The following is a 13,684-nucleotide window of genomic DNA, read 5'->3' on the forward strand; positions in this document are numbered from 1 at the left end:
AGATTTGGTCTAACAGTGATAATACTTTACTTGTATAGCTTAGTTCTGAGAGTTATATGCATGCATCTAATTAGGAGTATGTAGGTCAGTTACCCAATTCCTGGTCCTCCTTGGATAACTGGAGTTGGATCCTTTATGTTCGACCCCTCTTGGCACGAAGCAAGATCCACTGGAGGACCAAGTGAATGAGAACAAATGCAAATTATAAGATAAAAAGGTTAATGACCAAAAAGGGCCCAGTGATGCTACAAAAAGGAATGGGCTGAGCAGCAAGGATGCTGCTCATGGCGTGCCTAACTGTAACCTGAACTAAACCTAACGAACATAATTATTTTATAACCTACAAGTATTCATCCTAGTTTGTAACACAAGCCAATGAATGAAACGTTTTCCTGATAAATCGGCGTCATCCCCGACGTCTTTGGGGGGGCAATTACAGTGACTCGTTTTATATTTCACACACCAAAGTTGAATACATCTACAACCCGAAAAAAGTTAATAATTAAGAACTGCTCAACAATTACAGACAAAGGTCGTTTCTGGTTTGGTAACACCTGTCGCAATGCAGTCCGAGTTCAAATAATGAACACTTCACAGGTGTACAACACAACAGCAGATGAAAAACGTATGGTTAATAAAACAAACTAATATGATTCTTATGTACGCAGCCTGCTGGGTGATTCTTAAACACGCAACCTGCTCCGATAAATGTCTCTTGAAAGAAGGGTGGATGCCAAGAGTAATGAGGTAGCTAGCCTACGTTAAAAAACAAGTCTAGAACTGACCCACTGAGTTTTTACACGAGGTGGGGACTGAAAACACTGGTATTTATGACTAACCTTCACGATTCCAACTGCTTTCGTACATTCCCTGCCACTACACCAGGAAACAGCCAAGATAAATAAATGCCGTAGTCGGTTATTAATTAACCTGTTCACAAAGGACAGGAATTTGTATGCCGGTTTAGCCAGTAACACGGCTCTCGGTTAAAAGCACCTTTCCGATTCCACAGTAACAAACTCGATTCTTGAACAGAAGCGTAGAGTAAAGCCTCCCAGTGTGTAAATCTTGGAACAAGAACGCTCAAGTGGCTGGGGCGGCGACTTCCGGAAGAGATATTGTTGTTTCTTCCGGGGCGGCTGGCTTCATATTTTCCGGGACGGGATTTCACTTTCTAGCCAATAGGAGGCGTTACCTGGTGGTAAAGCCAACCTTATCACTGCTAGTGCAACCTTTAGCTTGTCAGTCAGCATAAACTATGTTTTCGATTGGCTCCCATTGCCTTCAGTTTTTGAAGTACTTTTTAAGACTCGTAAGCAAAACAGAAGGAATTAGATATTTAAGATCAGCGGCCGAGGGGCATAGGTAAGTTTGCAATTCGGGTACCTTTTTTACATTCCAGTGTGGTTGTTGATATTTGTAGCTGGAAATGATATGTGAAAATATGGCCGTGACACGCAAAATGTGGTTTCCGAACATATAGTGTAGTCTTGAGTACTAAGTAACATTTCTCTCTAGGGTGACCGTTTTCCGTGTGATTTTTTCGCCTTTAGTTCTCTGTTGTTGTTTGTTTGTTTAATTGTACTTCGCTGCTAATCCTTAATTTGTTCTTCTTTTATCCCTCTTCCCTTCTATTGTGCCTTGCTTCTTCTGCAAGTCTGGCGTTGTTTACATTAGAGCACCCCTCCCGCCCCCATGCCATTTTGAACGCACTAGCCTTTGGCCAATTACATTGCATGTTGCGATTTCCTTCCTCTCTTGTCGTTCTTTAAAGCTAATCTTACTCAGAAATTCACTTCCTTGGGCTTGCCTCCTGTGCATTTATCATTCTATTCTATACTTCTCTGTTCCCCCAGATTTTTTGTCACATTTTCTATTCTTCACTTGCTTAATACTTTGCATACCCTTTTCTATTCTAAAAAGCAGGTTGCCAGCATCACTGGGTTCATCCAGTGAGTTAAATGCGAAAGTACTGTCGGTACTGAGAACCTGCCCTTCTTTATCTTCAGAACCCGAGTACCAGCACTTCTCGACAGGTGCAATAGTTTTAAATGGAGAGTGCCGCCACTTTTCAGAATTAATTGGGTATTCTAGGCCAGGGTACCCATATTTTTTTCCATTTCAATCACCGGGTTCAACTAATGACGTGCCCTCGTTCCAGTACTTCCACAACTCTTTATTATCGCGACAACTTGCTGACTCTAGCATGTGCTCTTGAGAGACCATGTCCTTTAAACACACAATCGAAACGAGAGAATGCGCTGGCTGTTCCCGTGTGCTTTTCCACAACAAGACTCAAGGCGTGTCTTGCCTGCACTCCAAAATCCCGTGAACTACCACACTTTAATCCCTACGCCCTATGTCTGGCCAAGGTCCCTCCTGTCTGGAGTAACCCGACCGGATTTTCTGGGGTGGTTCCGAGACCGTGGTTGAGAAATTGCTGCTCTAAGTTCCTCTCGCATGAGCCTCTCTGAGTAAGTGCTGTCTCCCAGCTTAATATTGGCATGCTTTTCTGAATGGGAAAGTGTAACTATTGTGTTTTTAATTACAAACATTAGAATAAGAATTTAATGTACATGTCTTGAACTGGCAGTAGGGCTTTCAGTTGGCCGGGTTCTGTAGGTGCTCAGAACCAGGTGCTGAGACGTGTCCGTATGGGGCCCCCATTTTTGCTCTCAACCTCAGTTTGAATAACCGTAGTTGCTTACTACTAAGAATGAGGACTTGGAGCTGAACCTGCAGACAGCACAAAAGGATGTGGAAGCAGCCACTATGCGAGAGACTCTTCTTCAGGAGAAATTGTAGGTTCTATCACGTTAATTAAATATGCTCAAGTCACAGCTGTAAAGTGGGATAAAGGGAATGGGACATTGGTCCTTCACTGTTCAGATCGGGCCTTCTGCTCTAGCAGGGTTACTAATCTTTGGGTATGGTTGCATTACTGTTTTTTTACAATGCCCTTCATAGGTGGAGGTGGATTTCTTTGTTTCTTTTAAATTGCATCTGTAGTCATAGTGATTTTTCTTTTAATATACTTGGGTTTTTAATGGGTTTCCCTCTTCGCTGGGATCCCGTGTCGGCCTCCGATGTCTGGAAGTCCATGTCCTGTGTCGCAGATTCTTCGGGATCCGGTGGGAGCCTCGAAAATGCTGTCCGGCAAGATGCTTCTTTGGTGCCTGTTTGAACAGGGGAGTCACTCCTTGACCCCAAGGGAGATTTCTTCCGTCTTCCAGTCGATATGGAATGTCGAAGGTCCAAGATTTCTGTAGCAGAGTTTCGTCCAGGGTAATCTAAAGTCCTAGGGACTGGGATCCTATACTTATACCAAGTTTAGGGGTTGGACTAACTCTAGGGTCCCACCTATGGGAGGAACTTGGGTGCTTACACCCCTTCCCCTTTGTCCAGTTTCGTGCCAGAGCAGGGGCTGAGTGCCCCAGCTCTCAGTTTGATCTGGGAAATGCACGGGTACACCTTGTGTGCCCCAGGCACTGTCTGGAAAGCATTCATTGAATGCAACCCACCCTGCCCCAATACACTAAAGCCTGTCTGGGAAGGTGCTAGCACCTCCCTGAGCAAGAAATCTATTGTCCAGGCCTCCCCTGTCGGAGTTTCGTCCAGCAGCAGGAGGTCAGACTCGTGTCTGTGGCAGCAGCATCCATTTTGTGATGCTGGGGCTGTTTAACTTTTACAGGGTTTAGCAGTGTGTACATGTCTTCTCCCTCTAGAAGAGTGGAATGCTACTCCCGCCGCCAGAACTGGCGTGGGGGTAGTATTCCAAAGTGTTTGACACCAAACACAACATGTTTTGATGCAGCCATTCCAAAGTTGGCATTCACCATGAGGATTATAATGGACTTAAGAGTATATGGTATGGCTGTATCTCAGAACACCCATAAGGAAGTATTTCTGAAAGCTGCAGAGGGGCTCAGCTCATGCTTGGTCACCCTCTCATTCAAAACCAAGCACTCTCCCTTCAGGATTGTCAAGGCCTGCCATAGGATTGACTTATAGGTTAATATGTGTCTGTCTTAAAAGGTAAATATAGGTACACTATATCTCAGTAAGGGGTGCTTACACCACCTTACCCAGGCTGCAAGGGCAGACCTGTGGTGCCATTTTGGAAGGCTTCCCAGGGGTGGCATAATACATGCTTCAGCCCCTGGTAGGCCTCTGGGGTACCTATGCCCTTGGTACCTAAGGTACCATACACTAGGGACTTACAAGGGTGACCCAGTAACCAATCTGGAGTCCACCAGTGAAACACAACAAAAAGTGGGGGTAACCATAGGAAGCAGATCCTACTCTCCTACAGTAGGGGCTAGGGCTTCCTGTGCAATTGGTTGGTTGGGACTACTGGTAGGGCTAGGGCCTCTATTGGACTTAGATTTCAGGGTTTTTGAACTGTTTAGGTACTTGGACTATGGCTAAGATTGGCTGTAAGGTCCTGGTCTCCTATTGGTTCTAGGTTTTTAGTGCTAGTGTTGTGATTGGATAGTGTTGGGGCCAGGGTTCCCTTTATGCATCTATATACTGTCAATGTACTTATGTATCTATATATTTATCACTTTCTAATTTAGCATTTCCAATGCACTTCCCTATTTCTCAGCCTATACTTCGCTCAATATATTCTCTAACCCAACCTTCTGACTCATCTCAAACTTCTTTCTACTACTTTTTCCAATGCACTACCCTATCTCTCATCCTATACATCTATCAATATATCCTCTTCATCCACTCTCTCATTTATCTCAAACCCCGTACCACTACAATGATCCCCCAAATAACCCTTTCTAAACTCTCTCCTACTCTACCCCTCCTTGCATCATCTGACACCTCTTTTACTATACCGATCCCCCAAAACAAACCTCTCTAAACTCTTCCCTCTTTTCTACCTCTCCCCAACCCTTCTCAATCCAAATAACGGTCTAACATATCCACCACTAAAATTACTTTTATGTTTCACCATACTAACTCAACACTAATCCTGATGGGTTCCAGAGTGGCGTGCTATTTGCCAGAAAAGCTCTTCAACATCCATCAGGGGTAACAAGTGGTATATGAGGACAAACTTTTCTTCCCCTTTTATCCCTCCGCTATCCTTCTCACTCCTTTAATATTAATTTTTCTAAACCTCCCGGGTCAAGGACTACAACTTATAAAGAAACAGCAACAATACGTCTGTGGCGTAAACTGACTCCAGAGGTCTTCCTGACTCATTTTAAACCTCCCAATAACAGTTCTAATAACATTGAATTAATGGTAACCCAGCTGGAAGCATCTATTAACGACACGCTCACAAAATTATTCCTGAAACTAAAGTCAACGTAAAAAATGTCGCTTCACCATGGTTCACTGAGGAACTAAAAGAGAGAAAATGGTCAGCAGATCAGCTGAAAGGTTATGGCATAAAACGCGAACGCCGGAAAATCGCAAGAACTATAAATTATCTCGCTCTATCTAACACAGAGAATAAATAAAGCTGCCCAGTCTAGTAAAGAACTGTACAAAATACTGAAGGAGTTTACCACCCCTCAGGTGGAGCAATCTGTATTTAACCCCACTTTGAAGTGGGTGAACTCATTGTCTTCTTATTTTGACAATAAAATCAAGTTAATCTATTCCATGTTTCCAGCCCCCCGCCATGATGTCACCCAAGTAGGTGTCGCATCCCCTTGCTATGTGACTATTTCGGAAAGCATAGGAACCACCCCACTCAATGAACTTGAGCCCACTACGACAGTCGAAGTACTAGAAGCTCTTAGGTAAATTAAATCGGGCTCCCCCACTGACTCACTGCCTCCACGTAAGTGCAATGAGATACTCCCGCTCCTGGCCAGTACTCTAGCCAACATCTTCAACACATCTTTTGAATATGCATCCATACCCAGTAGTTGGAAGTTGGCCCAGGTTAAACCCATTTTCAAAAAAACCGATAGTGATCCCTCTGTTTTGTCCAACTACAGACCAATATCTCTACTGCCCTACTTTGGGAAGGTACTAGAACATCTTGTCAATAAACGTGTTTCCACGTATATTGAAACCACGTACTTCTTGATCCTTCGCAGTCGGGGTTTCGTGCCGCCCATGGTACGGAAACCGCAGTAATTGAGATAGTGGATAACATCCGACTTACCCTAGACAGGGGTCAGTCCGGTATTCTGATACTACTGGACCTATCGGCGGCCTTTGACACCATTTCCCACAGCATACTTAAACATCACCTGTGGGAGATCGGTGTCAGAGGCAACGCCCTTGCCTGGTTTGAGAACTATCTGGCGGACCGCCATACGTACCTCAAGATGAACACCCTTGCATCCAGTAACACTCCTCTTACTGTGGGGGTTCCACAGGGATCGATCCTTCGTCCCCTACTATTTAATTTTTATCTCACCCCCTTGGCCAATATTATACAATCATATGGTTTTACAACAGTGTCTTACGCGGACGACACGCAGGTGCTTATCCCCTGTAGTTCTGAATTCCTCGAAACCTGTACCAGATTCAAGCAGTGCATGATCAATATCAGCGAATGGATGAGTGACCATAAACTCCAACTCAATTATAGCAAAACTGAAATCCTGCTATTTGGCAAGGCCAAGACAATATGGTCTCATGACTGGTGGCCCCTTAAACTGGGACCTTGCCCCGAACCCAAAGAAGTTGTACGCAATTTGGGAATTATGATTGACAGTGCTCTCTCTATGAAAGCACATGTCAACCAAGTATCAGGAACCTGCTACGGAATATTGCGTAAACTGCGCCAAATCTTTAAATGGCTTCCCTTAGAGTCCAGAAAGCCTCTGGTTCAGGGGTTAATTATAAGCCGTTTAGACTACGGAAACGCAATGTTCGCATCAATCAACGAGTGCTTGCTCACTAAACTGCAAACCAATCAGACCGCTGCCGCAAGACTGGTGTTGGGATTGCCCCCTAGGTCGGCCACCAAACCGAACCTCAAAAAATTGCACTGGTTGCCTGTCCGCCAGAGAAGCCAATTCAAAATCCTAAGTTTAACACATAAACTCCTTCATGGCGTTGGTCCTACTTACCTAGCGAAAAAACTGTTCTGGTACAGACCAGGGGCGGCTTGAAAGTAGTGGGGCGTAAAAGTTCAGGACGACTGGGTAAGCGGGTGAGCCCGACCTTCATAAGTTGGGTTCAGGAGGGTTGTTCCATCAGTAAATTATGAAAAAATAGTGAGCAAATGGTGCATACTTGAGAAAGCAAGTTGGTTGATAATCAATTGTGAAAGTGTAAATAGTCGTGCATGTGTCATCATACACTTACCATATGCTTTTCTAATCTGGGACCGGATCTGTGAGCAGAGAACAGGGGCTTACAATATCTGTCTGTCATCACGAGGGGCTATAGCAGAAGCCAGCTCCCAGCGCCTGGAGTAGCCCATGGTGGAATACAGCGCCATACATACAAACGTTAATATTTTGCCTCGATAGGAAGCACCTCGTGCAAGGGAGTGCCCACCCCCCCCCCCCATAATTCCCTTCCTTCTTCCACATTTGGAGGCTCAGTTAACCTACGTGTAGGGCCAGAGTTCCTATTCATGAAGTGCACCCAGGCAGTAAGTTTAGGGCAGAACCAAAGGAAAGAAAAGGCCATAATATGTTCTTTCATCATGATCGTGGGAGCGCCCCAAGTACAAAATAAGTTTTGCTGGGAATGCCACAATCCCTTGCCCCGTTCCTCCCCCAGAGTGAAGGTACCCTCTCTGCCTCCGGATCGTTGACCCCACACGGGGAGTGTTGTGTGATTGTGCCTTTTGCTCAGGGGTGAGCAAAAGGCGCGTCCTTTCTTTGTGCGGGATTATGGGATATTTCTGGGAAAATATATAGCAAATGTGTGCGAAATAATGCAAAAGTAAACTAATCATTTAGTGCTGCACTCTTGACCACACAATTCAGTTACTTGCATTGATGTTTCAGTCGCGGCTGAGGACGTCCTGAGCAGGTCCGCGCCGCCCGGAGTCTGTTGGCGCCTACAGCCCCTCTCAGCCAATCCTGGCGCTGCCAGCAGCGCCAGGATTGTCTCAGGGCACGGCTAGTCTTCGCCCACAGCACGCCCAATAGGAGCCCGAGGGGCTCCTACTGGGCATGCGCAATTAAGTCAAAACACAAGTGCGCATGAGTGGTGACGGTGCGAAAATTGGCCCTCCGTCCCCACTCCTGCGCACTTGTGTTGTGCTGCTGCCTGTTGCCCCCCCCACTGTCTGACAATCATGTCAGTCAACATGACGCCAGACTGCCCACCCCCTTCAGACTCTGAAGGGGTGGGCTGTCCGACGTCATGCTGACTAACATGATTGTCAGTGAGAACTCCCTCGGCGTCTTTGAACTTAAGTAAACAGTTTACTTGAGTTCAAAGACGCCGAGGGAGCTGCGGGCGGGGGGGCTACGCCCCCACGCCCCAATGGACGCACCGCGCCTGGTACAGACCATCCAGAACACTACGTTCTAGCTCTAAATCTCTTTTATCTCAGCCCCGGGTCCGGACAACGAGGAATGGATGTCGGTCTTTTTCCTACATCGCCCCTCAACTCTGGAACAAATTGCCCGCTCATCTTCTGTCCCTCTCCAATCATCAGGCGTTTCGAAAGAGTTTGAAAACCTGGCTCTTTCCCAATTAACACTTCCACCCGGTTACTCCACCTTACAAGGATGTTGATTATTTCTTTTTGCTGAGCGCCCTGAGACCTTTTTTGGTGATGTGTGCTATACAAAAGCATTTGACATTTGGCATTTGAAATTTGACACTCCAAATAACTGACTAATATCCACCACTGAAATTACCTTCATATTTCACCATATTAATTCACCACTAATCCTTTATGAGCTTCCTAAATAGCGTGCTTCAACACCCCATCAGGGGTAACAAGCGCTATATAACTACAAACCTTTTTCCTCCTTTATCCTTCTGCTATCATTCCAAATCCAAATAACTGACTAACCTATCCACCACTTAAAAATGTACTTGCATGTTTCACTATACTAATTCAACACTAATCATTTATGGGTCCACGAGTAGCATGCTACTTGCCGAAAAAGCGATTTGGCGCCTTGTATGGGGTAGTAAGCGCTATATAAATACAATTACAATACAATACAATACATTTACCAAATAGGCAAAATTGGCATCGGCCTATGGGCCCTACTCCTTTTAGGGGCCCTTGGCAATGGATCAAAATACAATTTAAAATACATAAACCAGAGACATCAGATTCACATAAGAGTTTGTCTCTTAAAAGCTCATCTTCTAGCAGCTGTCAGTTTGTAAAAAAATCTTCTAAATTGGGTATTGGGAAAATAATTTCAGATGCCCCCTCGAAAATTTCGACTACCTAGGGGCCTCCACAGGGTTTAATTCAGCACTGATGAAAAATGTATGAACTCGGCAACCCACTACCTTTCCCTGGCCTTTGATGGAACATGGTGGGATCTGCTTTGTAAGGTATGCAGCCATGATCAGGAGCTTTGATCCCTGATAGTGATATGAAATCATGGAATCTGCAGGGTGCAAGAAGGAGGCAGAGATCAGTCTTTATAGCAAAACGTATGCAGGCAAGGCCTGTTTTAGTGCTGGTGGCACCTGGTGTGACAATTGTTTTTGGCAGCCCGACCTCCTCGGATTCACTCACCACTACCCAGCAAAAGTGCCCATCTCTCCATAGCCCCTCTCAGATACATTTAATTTGTTTAGAAGTGCTGGTAAAGACTGTCTTTACTAATCTACTCAGCTACCCACATAAAATACAGATATGTTCTTTGCAGCATGCACTACACAGGTCCAAGTCAGCGACCAGTTCGGCTTGGCCAGTCGCACCACCCTAAAGCCAGCCCTGTATGCAGAAATTAGCTGGTAAAGCTACTGCTGTGTCCAGTTGTGAGCAGACTTTAGTCCATTTTCAAGCCCACAAGAAATACAAAGTGGATATTTTCCAAAGGGTTTGATTTAAAGTTTTTAATGTAGCATTACAGACATCTTCCAAATGGTTAAGGCAAAAATAGCAGCCCGGTCCAGCCAGAGAAAAGAGACGGGGCACGCTGATTATGGCACATTTTCAGCTGATCAGACTGAGAGAGCTAAAATGGAGAATAATTCCAAATAACATGTTTGACCTAAACATGTGACCCACTTAAGAGAATGACTCTGTGCCAATAACAGCAACCAAAGCATTTTCTTGTATGCCAAGAATATTTTTTTTGTGGAAATGTAAGAGGATGTCAAGTCAAATATTATTTATTACATTTATAAAGCACAACTATCACCTAAAAGAAGGCATCCTGGTGCTAAAAGACTCATCACGACAGAAGGCAACCAATGGCGAGCTAGGATTTCGGGAAGAGTAATGTTTTCAGTCTCCTCCTAAACAGGAGGAGATCGGAAGTATGTCTTAACTCAGCCGGGAGGGCATTCCACAATTTCGCCACGGCTACGTCAAACGATCTTCCACCTGCTTTGGTTTTCTTAAACATAGGTATTGTCACCAACCTAGCAGAAGAGGATCGTAGGCTGCGGCCTGGTGTATGCCACCTGAATTTCCTTTGTAGGCCAACTGGACCCAACTCATGCAGGTCCCTGAAGTCCAGACAGAGAGGCTTAAATTGTACCCTCTGTCTCACCAGAAGCCAGTGTAGCTGGGCCAAGGCCTTAGACGAAGAAGCTCTCGTCGGCCACCCCAGTGCTAGTTTGGCCGCCGCAGACTGGATTCTCTGGAGTCTATCCATAAGATAGCTCGGAGAGTCCAGCAACAACGAGTTACAATAATCTAACCTGTTGAGCACAGTGCAGCGTACCACCTCTACCCGGGCAGGGGGCGGTAAAAGTGGAAGAATTTTCCTCAAGAGTCTAATAATAGCTAGGCAGCCAGCTACCAGCTTCGATACCTGCGCCTCTAAGGAGAGGTCGTTGTTAAACATAACACCCAGGTTTCGCACTACCTTCACTGGCTGTACCGCTGAAGAGAAGTCTCCAGGCCAGAAGTTAGAGGGTAAGGAAGTTTGCACCCTAGGCCTTGGGCAGTAAAACACCTCCGTTTTCTCTGCATTAAATTGCAGGGAATTAGCCTTCAACAATCCCGCCGTGTCTTGCAGACACTTGTGAAATTCTTCCAAGTAGGTTGAATCATCTCCATCCATGGAAAGAATCAGCTGCGTATCATCAGCGTAGTTGACAATTTCAATATTATATTTTTTGATGATTACAACTAAGGGCTTCATATAGATGTTGAATAGTACAGGACTAACTGGCGAGCCTTGGGGAACGCCATGCGAGATGGTAGAGAAAGTGGATTGGAAGGGAGGGAGGGCCACTGCCTGTTCTCTGTTCTGGAGGAAGGACTCAAACCACCCCAGGGCCCTGCCAGCAACCCCCACCTCTCTCAACCTGTCCTGCAGGATGGCATGATTCAATGTATCAAAGGCGGCAGACAGGTCAAGCAGGATCAAAACACTTGCCTGACCCCTGACTGCCCGACAACGAAGCACATCCAACACGGTCACCAAGGCCGTCTCGGTACCATGAGCTGGTCGGAAGCCGAACTGAGCTTCCTCAGGAGCTTGTGCTGCTCTTGGTGTCTAGAAAGAGTGCCTGCCACCACCCGCTCTACAATTTTAGCTGGATAAGGGAGAAGCGAGATGGGTCTAAAGTTCTTCAGGCACTTAGGATCAAGGGTGGGCTTTTTCAATAGAGGGGTCACCACCGCCCGCTTCCATTGCGAGGGAACAACACCAGAGGTGAGCGACTGATTACAAACAAGCCGAAGCGTAGAAAAAAGCTCAACCTCGAACTCCTTCTAGATTTTCAGTGGAAGCGGATCAAGTGGAGAGCCAGATGTAATACCCAATGCTACTTCCCTAAACTCATCTGCCGTCAACTGCGTAAATTCCAAAAGTGACTGATCTCCTCCCTGCTCATGGGCGGCTCCGAGATTATAGTGGTGGAGTGATGAAGTAACTGAGCTCTGCTTCAGTAGTCTATCACACTCGACCAGTACTGGGGAGTCTGGGATGTTGACTCTGGGTTGTTGCTGATCCCCCCCCGAGTCTTTGATGATCTTATTGATTTTATCCTGGAAGAACCTGGCTAGATTCTCACACAATTCCTGTGAGGGGGGATCTCATTCTTAACACAGTTCGGACTAATAAGGCTGTTCAGAATATTAAAAATACTGCGGGAGCTATTCGGGGCGTCGATAATCATTTTAGAAAAGTACGATGCCTTAACTCTATGGATCTCTTTCTTGTATTCCGTCCGCTTTGTTTTCCAAACCAGCCTATCCCTGTCCAGGTATGCCTGTCTCCACTTCCTCTCCGCTTGCCTACAGTCCAGCCTCAGGTTTTTTAGGCTGTCCGTAAACCAGGGAGACCAAGGCCTCCCCCTGCTCCTATGAAGTTTTAAAGGAGCAGTGGAGTCCAAGACCGAGACAATCTTTGAGTAGAGAGCGGCATAATTCGCCTCTATCTGCGCGTCCGGGGAGAAGCACTCTTCAACACTGAACGCAGGAGACTCGCCCTTTTTCCGGACAAGGGACTTCCAATCCCTGCTAGCATATTCCCTCACAAGGCTAGATGTCCTGCTAGTCGATATGCCTAACTTCAGAAAAAATGTAATCAAAGAGTGGTCGGTCCAGGCCATGGGTAAAACATTCCCACCGTAAGAAGGTTGGTCTCAGAAAAGATCAAGTCCAACCAATGTCCCCCTACATGAGTGGCCTGGGAGACCTGCTGGTAGAGACCAAGGCTCTCGCATGAATGAATCACGTTAAGAAGGCCTATGTTCATGGTACCATTCAACCAAAGGTTAAAATCTCCAAGGATCACCAGTTGGCTGTGAGTAGCAGCCATGTTGGAGAACAGTTCCTGCAGTGACAGCTGCTGGGCTATGGTAAAGACCCCAGGGGGTCTATAACAGATAATGCCCGTTAAGAGATGCCTTTGTGCGTTCTTAATCGTGAATCCAAATAGTTCACAGCCATCACATGCATCAAGCTCAAGGACATGCAATTCACAAACTACAGCATCTCTTGTAACAAGAAGCTCACATTGGCAGCACAGAAAGAGTCTTACCAGAAACCATAGGTGAAATGTTAAAACCACCAAATGATGAATCCTCAGCTAAAGTTGAGTTGCTGCAATATGCCCACATTAAATTCGATTTAGTTCTGAGACTATTTTTGGACCCACATGTCACTCCTCGTGGAAACAAAAAACTTAAAACTGTGTACCCCTTATGGGATTCAGCCGCCGCTCCTCTTGAAATATACAACATTCAGTCCCATCTCAAATCTCAAAATAAACGACCTCATCAAAACCAAAGATGCTGGAAATACTGGATCATAGTGCCCAAATAGTTTGCTGTCTGGCCAGACGAATTAGACGTCAGCCATCGTGGAACGACACACAATTGAAAAAAAATCAGCCTTTTAAATTTCGTGCAGCCACATAACAAAGATGGTGGCACGCATATGCTCAAGGTGTGTATGTGCTCCCAAAACGTAATTGGGAAGCGTTGGATTCGGGGATGACGAGACAGAACCTTTCCTCGCTGGCACATCACGCGACCACTAAGAAACGGTAAGAGGCGCGCAAACAATAAAAAGAAAAAAGCACACAATAAAAAAAAAAATGCCTTGCGACCCTTTTAAATGCAGCGATGACATAACTGTAACTGC

At 45.7% G+C, this 13,684-nt stretch overlaps 1 protein-coding gene across 4 annotated transcripts in view; it reads left to right on the top strand.

Moving 5' to 3' along the window:
* Window positions 1-1,224: 1,224 nt before the first annotated feature.
* SLC35F5 (solute carrier family 35 member F5) overlaps window positions 1,225-13,684 on the top strand; it is a 681,969-nt gene continuing 669,509 nt past the window's right edge. For 2 of the 4 annotated variants that reach the window (XR_015308472.1, XM_086957058.1), the window contains exon 1: window positions 1,225-1,365. The gene's annotated coding sequence lies outside the window, so the exon portion shown is untranslated. Of the gene's footprint in view, window positions 1,366-2,442; window positions 2,475-13,684 lie in introns of those variants that run through there. The other 2 variants (XM_086957057.1, XM_086957056.1) reach the window with 2 other exon arrangements.

This window comes from Lissotriton vulgaris, chromosome 2_1 (assembly GCF_964263255.1).
Source record: "Lissotriton vulgaris chromosome 2_1, aLisVul1.2, whole genome shotgun sequence".
NCBI lineage: Eukaryota > Metazoa > Chordata > Amphibia > Caudata > Salamandridae > Lissotriton > Lissotriton vulgaris.